At 47.3% G+C, this 8,093-nt stretch overlaps 1 non-coding gene across 1 annotated transcript; it reads left to right on the top strand.

Moving 5' to 3' along the window:
* Window positions 1-2,434: 2,434 nt before the first annotated feature.
* LOC120687022 lies at window positions 2,435-2,541 on the top strand. Its single transcript, XR_005680526.1, has one exon. It is a non-coding gene; the product is annotated as a small nucleolar RNA R71 (small nucleolar RNA).
* The last annotated feature ends 5,552 nt before the right edge of the window (window positions 2,542-8,093 follow it).

Raw genomic sequence — 8,093 nt, 5'->3', positions numbered from 1 at the left:
GCTCGGGTGTGGACGAAGCTTCTGTTCTTGAGGATGGCGTAGCCTTGTCGTTCACGATCATCTCGCAAGTCGAGGTATGGTGCATCTTTCGCATCAATCTCTATCATCTCTGCTTGTGGTTCGGCTTGCATTTCTTCATATTGTTCTTCTTCTTCATAGTCCATCGTGCTTGGTGTAGGCGTAGGTTCGGGTGTGTACGAGCTTGAGCCACCCCGAGAACGGGATGAACTTCCACCCGTCATCTTCTTGAATGCACCGGAGACCTTCCGCCCTATGCCTTTCATGATTGAACAAAAACAAATGCAACTCAAAACGGGTTACGTTAGTGAAACTGAAATGAATGTTCTTACCCGCGAGTTGCTTCTCCTTTCTTGCAGCAAAGAAATGAGAGAGAGGTCTCTTGAAATCAAATCTTGAGCAAAAATCCAATAAAAACCCGAGAGCAAAGTTTGAGAGAGTTTGAGAGAGAGTGAGTGAATGAGAGTTGAGTGTGAGAGCTCAACACCAACCCCTCGGCCTCTATTTAAAGGGAGAAGCCCGGGCACAACGGCTAGGAGCTGAGCACAAAGATTACTAGCCATTGGAAAAAGGTGGCAGGGAGCCGTTGCCAGGTGGGGTCGGCCGACCCTAGGGTTCGGCCGGCCCCCTTGTGGGCCCACTAGCTGACAGCCAGGGCCCAGGGGCTCCCTAACGGCTATAAGTTTTGAAATTTTGGGTGCCCGACCAAACTTTGCTTCGAAAGATGTTCAAAATTATTTTTCAAAAGATTTTCATGCTCGAAAATATTTTTGGATTTTTGTGAAAAACAGAAAAAGTGCTAGAAAAGTTTCTAGCATGCAAGGGTGTTTTGAAAATTTAAATGTGCAGTGGGAAAAAATCGAAAAAATCAAGAAAAGCAAAATGGTGAAGAGTGAATATGAGATACGTACCGATTTACCTTCGGCAAGGACTCGTCGTTTAGAGTCTGACGAGCGGGACCTTTCTCCTGCGTTGATTACCACTGCTCGGCTCATCCTGGAGAATTGCACGAGGACGAGCTTGCGACCTTACGCCACATCTTCTTCGAACTTTTTTTCTTTGATCTTGTGGTCGTAAGTCTTGGTAGTGGGGATTCTGGTGCATCCCAAATTGCCTGCCCTTCGTCATCCTGTCGGTTCAGGATGCGCTGCTCTTCCCTCTGTTTGATTCTGAAGAACATGTCCTCCTTCCCGACGCGGAAATGGATTTCTCCTCTTCCTACGTCAATCCTTGCTCTGGCGGCCCTCAGGAATAGTCGCCCAAGGATGAGCTCGATTCCGAGGTCGCTTTCTATATCCATGACCACAAAGTCTGCAAGAACGAAGGAGTCTCGCACACGGACCAAAACGTTCTTGGCTATCCCCTCGGTATACCGGATTGTGGAGTCTGCGAGCTGCACACACATATATGTTGGGGAGAGAGCAGGGTATAAAAGTTTCTTGTATATCACCATGGGCATAATGTTGACACTGGCCCCCAGGTTGCAGAGTGCATGCTCATAGTATTGATCAAAGATTAAGCAGCTGATCATGGGGACCCCTGGATCTTCTTGAATTGTTGCTACCAGGCCATCCCAAGTGTCATTTCTTGGGGGATTGTACCTGCCTGCATGGTTAGTTTGCGAAGTCTGCCGGGGAAGGTTGCCCCACCCGGTAGACACCATATTTGCAGTCTCGACAGGAGATTCGGGTTGCCCTAGAATATTCCCGTTCTTAAAGACAGGAGCAGCATCAACGATTTGAGCCAGTTGTGTTTCTATCATTTTGTTGAAACTTAATTGGTTTTTATGAGCAGAAGAAAGAGTTTCAACTTTAGCATGTAAGCTTTCCAGAATTTTATCGTTGGCAGCAAGCTTTTTGTTTAAAGATTCATTGATTTTAGCTTGGCCAAAGACTAAGCCTCTCAAGGAGGGTTGGTTCGAATTGAAATTCGAATTGAAATTTGAGTTAAAATTGTTACCTCCTCCTTGGAACGGTGGGCGTGCTTGACCCACCCCTAGCCTCCTTGTGGACGGAATTCGGTGTTGTTGTTGTTGATGTAGGCTGTGTCTTCTCGAGTCTCGGGGCAGTCATACCCCGAGTGTCCACCGTCACCACAAACCTCGCAAGTGAAGTACGAATTTATGGCATGGACGGGAACAGGCATCTGTGGCCGGTTCCCTTCATCAAGCTTCTTCATTAGGAGGTCCAGCTTGGCGGCGAGCATGTCCGTCTCATTGACGGTATGCATTCCGCCCTTGGTTCTAGGCTGGGAACGCTCATCGTTCCAGCCCTGGTTGGAGACCATCTTCTCGATCAAGGCCGTAGCCTTGGCAATTGTCAGGTCGAGATAGGCTCCTACAGCAGCAGCATCAAGATGGGCTCTGGATGTTGTTGTTAGCCCGTTGTAGAAGCTTTGGAGCACGAGCCACTCGTCCATCCCATGATGAGGACAGGCGAGTATGTATTATTGCAATCTCTCCCAAGCTTCTGGGATGGATTCCATGCCCGTTTGCTGGAAACTTGAAATTCTTCCACGTAGGGCATTGGTTTTTCCCAACGGGAAGAACTTAGCGAGGAACACCGTGGAACATTTGTCCCACGTGCTGACGGCTTCCTTGTTCTGATAAAACCATTGTTTCACCTTCCCTAGGAGGGAGAAAGGAAACAGGCGGAGCCTGATGGCGTCAACCGTAACGCCCCGTATGGTTACGGTCTTGCATAACTCCAGAAAGTTCTGGAGATGGGCGCTATCGTCCTCATTCGGCTTGCCACAGAATGGGCTAGACTGCACCATGTTAATGAGGCTGGACTTCAGCTCAATGTTCACATCCCCAACATCGACATTGGGTCCAGTTGCCACATTGGCAGCTGAGGGGACGGAGAAGTCGCGGAGAGTCTTCTCAGCCATGAGTTCAGTGATTGATGGTGCTTGGAAAGCTGGCTCTCTTGTCGACTGCGAGATTGGAGGAGGGACGACGCGAGGTCGGACCCTTCTCACGAGCTTCTCGGGATTCTCAACAAAGTTTGTCGGCAAGGAGAAACCAGACATACACTACCCTGTTTTCATCCAATCTGGAGAAAACAAAAAGATAAACACATTAGCCTGTATAAGCAGTAGCTACCTCTTACTTATATTGCCATGTTTATGTACTTTAGTAAATAACTTTACACCTAGTGCCATCCTCGGCAACGGCGCCAGAAATGCTTGTTGGCATTTCTTAGCATCGCCACTAGGAGTGGTTAGTTCCTAGCAACGCTGCCAGAAATGCTGGTGTTGGTATGTCTTAACGTTTACAGAAAGATCCGCAAGCACACGGATATACCGTTGTAGCATTTCACCCGGAAGTATTCAGGGTATCGTTATTTATATTTTCCCAAGGGATGGCTAGGTTGTGTAAAGTGTATTTACTTAGTTGCATAACAATGACACGTATGAAGCAAGATGAAGACCACTGACTATACAGCGGTAAGTGATAAATGAATGATAATCAGGGGTAATGTGACACACACAGAACAACCAACTCTCATGAATAAAGAATAAACAAGCAATCCTAAGGTTAGTGGGAGCATAGACAAAGGTTCCTAGTATACTATTCATGTTAGCAGATAAGTTACGTTAGCCACATTGCTTAGAGCTGCAGGTGCTGGGAAATTAGGGATATTGGGGAGAATGACCCGCACTGGAGAACATCCAGTCCCGTTTCATCTTTGCATGAACTCCTACATAGTACCTGAACGTCGGGGAGTACGCTAACCGAGAAGCAGCTTCCCGGCGGACCGACATGGCTGTCACCACCTACGGTCTACCCCAGTCACACCGTGGAGCACCGACATATCCGAAGGATCCCGCATACCCGGGCACCATGCCCGCATATGAGGTCACTACCCTATCACCCCCGGGTCCCCGACCCTTCGGATGGACAGGTAAGATGCTAAGGCAAGCCCGAAAGCACAACGAACCGATATCCTTACCCAGATCATCTGGTCTAAGCATGCAACTAGAATAACTTGGTAAAGCACTGATCAAGGCTAAACAAGCTACGAACATAGCAAGATAACCAAGAACGATCTCTGAATGAATAGCATAAAGAAAGTCGGAACACAAAGACATACCAGAGGCCAAGGATTGCTCGCCGACTGGATTCGCTAAGGAGATGAAGTACTAGCCTAGCTCCACTACCCTAAGGAGTACAAGTCACAAGAGAGTGTAGAGAGAGAGGCCTTCAAGTGGTGTGTGTGTGAGAGAGAGTGGTGGGAGGCCCTTTATATAGTGCTTGAGGTTGGTTCCCGCCAAATTTATACACGGAAACATGCCTAACCGACCTCTAGAGGATAGGATCAAGCTTCCCGCCAAAACTCAGCCTCGGTGGCTGCCAGGTGGGGTCGGCCGACCCCCCTTGGTGCCATTTGCCACCGACCTTCTCTGGTACACTACCTGGTGGGTCCTGATGTCAGATGGTCGGTGCTGGTGCTTGGTTGGTCGGTTTGGTCTGGTTTGTGGGGCTTCTTTGCTCATGTTACGTAGGACATGATCGTCTGTGTCTTCTGTCTGCGTATTCGTCGTGTTTTCATCTTATTCCGGACTTGTGCTCCTAAAATCATAAATTCTCAAAAATAATTATGGAGCTAGATTAGTGATACAAATATGCGAGTAAGAGGTATAGTTTTCCTTCTTTAATGAGTATAGTTGACGGTCATATTTCGCACTTAACGACCGTCAACAGCCGGCGGCGGTGGGCATGGAGCACCGCGCGGGAGGAGATGAGCGGAAGCGGCGGAGAGGAGGCTGGCGCTGCGGGGAGGAGCAGGGGAGAAGGTGAGCAGGCACGGCAGAGAGGAGGCGGGCACGGTGGCGGGGAGGAGGCTTGCGCGGCAGCGAGAAGGAGGCGGGCGCTGCGGGGAGGAGCAAGGGAGGAGGCGGACGCGGCGGCGGGGAGGAGGAGGGTGCGGCAGGGAGGACGAGGCGAGCAGCCGGAGGAGGAGGGCGGGCACCGGTGGCCGCCCGGATCTAAGCTAGGGCACGGCGGGGCCAGCGGGGGGCTACAGAAAGAGCGCCGGAGGGGGCGGCAAAGGGGGTGGCAGCGGGGGAGCATCGGGGAGCGGCGTTGGAGGAAACAACGTGACAGAGGAGGCGGGCGGGCGCCGGCAGGGGCCAGACCTGAGCAAGGGCGCGGCGGGGGCGGCGGAGGGATCGATGGAGGGGGCGGCGGCAGGGGCGCCAAGGGGGCGGTGGAGGGGGCGGCGGCGGGGGAGTGGCAGCGGAGGGAGTGGCGGGGGCGGGGGGAGCACTAAAAATTTGGCAGCCTTTCGGAGTCTTCTCGCGCACGCCGGGGAGTCTGAAAATTTTTCTATGTCCTTAGATATTTATAGAAGCTCGATTTGTAGGGGCGGGTGGGGGCATCACCCGCCCCTAAAAATCAATTTCTAGAGGCATGCCTTGGCGCCGACTGCCCCTAGAAATCATTTGTAGGGGCGGGTGGTGGCTCCACCCGCCCCTACAAATATATTTCTAAGGGTGGGTGAAACCCCCGCCCACCCCTACAAATAGATTTCCATGTTTGTTCTGAATATTCGCTTAAATCAAAAAATAGAGTGAACAATATCAAGAAATGCTGAAATTTTTATCATACGTGTATTTTGATGTATAAAACAAAGAAAAAATAGCAAAACTACATTGCAGTGTATGTTTAAACATTAACCTCTACTAAGTCACACTACTCTCTCATACAACTTAAGAGAAACATTGTCTTTTGCACACATTCAAACACTGAAAAACATGAATTGTATTGTGGGTATTATTCACCAGATCCACAGGTTATTATACGCTAATGGTGGAAATTTCATGTGTTTTAGATGTGGTTTGCTATTTTTTCGGATTAAATAATTTTTCAGAAAAATTTGGGAAAGTATTTGTAGGGGCGGATGAAGCCCCCACCCGCCCCTACAAATGGATTTGGAGGCCCCTACAAATGGATTTGGAGGGGCGGGTGATGCCCACGCCTGCCCCTAAAAAATAAATTTGTAGTTCACCAAATATGGTAAACGATATAAAAATATGCTGAAATTTTTACCATACGCGTATTTTGATGTATAAAACATAGGAAAACATTGAAGTGTATGTAATAAGAAAATATGTTCAAACTTTAACATCTACTATGTCACACTACTCTCTCATACAACTTAAGACTAACTTTGTGTTTTGCACACTCTTAAGCAATGAACATGTTGAATTTTTTTTATATTTTTCACTTGTTCCATATGTCATGATATGGTTATGGTAAAAATTTCACAATTTTTTGATGTCATTTACTATTTTTTATGAGTTCAACACTTTTTCAGAAAAGGTTGGAAAATTATTTATAGGGGCGGGTGAGGTCCCCACCCGCCCCTACAAAGTAATTTTTATGGGCGGACGGGGCTCCGGCCCGCCCCTACAAATCAATTTGTAGGGGCGGGTGAGGCCCCCACCCGCCCCTACAAATTGGTGCATATATATATTAGGACTTAGTTACTTTTGCGTTTCCAGAGAGAACGAGAAGATAAGGCCGCGCCCGACCCCCGACCCCACGCCGGATCTGCGCCGCCGCCGCCCACTCCCGAGCCTCCGCTCCAGCCCTCCTCTCTGCACGCCTCCGCACCCGAGCCCGACCCCCGCGCGGCTCTTCACCGCTCCGGACCTCCTCTCCGCGCGCCTCCTCCCCACCGGCCGCCCCCGCCCCCCCCCCCCCCCCCCCCTCCCCACTCCTATCGACCAGACTGGTATCTTCTTGTTTTTTCTCTTTCATTCTCTGTTTTCCATTCCAATGCAAATACACATACACATAATTAGTGATTATTTAGATATAGTTAGTACAAATATCATGCACAGTTAGTGAGTTTTGTATTTTGGGAGTGATTAGTTTAATTTTTTTGCATTTTCACTTCGAAAATGTGAGTTACTAATACAAAAAATTGAGTTAGTAAATGTAGTGCATTTTTGTTGCTTTCTTAATAAATGAACACATGCAATTTGAGAATTAGCGAATTTAGTGAATTCTGTCGCAATTTTCAATTTTCAATTTAGTGAACACATGTATATATTCATGTATATGTAATTTTGTATATAACGCATACACTATAATGATGTAGTGAAACCCTATTTTCTTCTTTTTTATGTATTTTTAACTCTAATGATGTATATATTGATACATTTTCAATAAATGAACACATGTTCTATGACGGCATATGGAAAGTGGTGGCTTTGGTGGTGGTGTGCCGCATCAGGATTACCCTTTGCCCCTGGCTCGCCCTCCTGGCATCACTTTCAGCAGAGTCAACAGGGCTAGACCGATGCGATGTTCTCAACAGAACATTATAGCTACAAGCATAGTAAGACCCATCTTTTGTCTAGGATCCTTTTTTTGCCTGATTAATAAGAATGCTTGAATGCTTGATACTTATTAATGTTATGTTACCTCTAATATAATGTAGGTGATCAAGTATTTTAAATGGCTTAATGAGGTACTACAATGCCTGGTGGTACACCTCTTCGGTGGTAACCATAGAACGCCTACAATTCAAGAAAATGACAATCTCTTTCGAGGTACCATTAAGATAAGATCCATGTACCATGATGCCAATAGTGGCTAGTGGGAAAGAATCACCAGTTCAGATGAGTTATGAAAGAACTGCCGTAAAAGCATGCCTTTTGGAACTTGAGAGCTATGGTTATCTGATTCCAGATTTGTCATGGTTCAAAATCAAAGAACTTCGACGGAATCAACATGATATTGTTAGTCTCTGTGAGAGCCTTTCACGAGAAAGTCTACATGACATAGTATGTGAATTTTCTTAATTTAAAAAATTATGACCTCTTCTACATGACATAGTATGTGAATTTTGTTAATCAAAGAATTTTCTAATATTTGTATTCCATCTCCATTGCAGGATATATTTGGTAACACCTTTGCGGCGATGAGTTTAGAAGAAATTTTATGTCAAGCCGTGGAGCACTTGGGTTATTATTCGACTGAGGAGGGACCAGTACATACAAGGGAAGGTCTCTACTAGGGTTGTTTTCAATTTCGAACCACGCCAGATCCTACCGCAGAACCA

The sequence above is a fragment of the Panicum virgatum genome, chromosome 8N (assembly GCF_016808335.1).
Source record: "Panicum virgatum strain AP13 chromosome 8N, P.virgatum_v5, whole genome shotgun sequence".
Classification (NCBI taxonomy): domain Eukaryota; kingdom Viridiplantae; phylum Streptophyta; class Magnoliopsida; order Poales; family Poaceae; genus Panicum; species Panicum virgatum.
The sequence above is the reverse complement of the archived record's forward strand: the minus strand, read 5'-3'. Positions and strand labels throughout refer to the sequence as shown.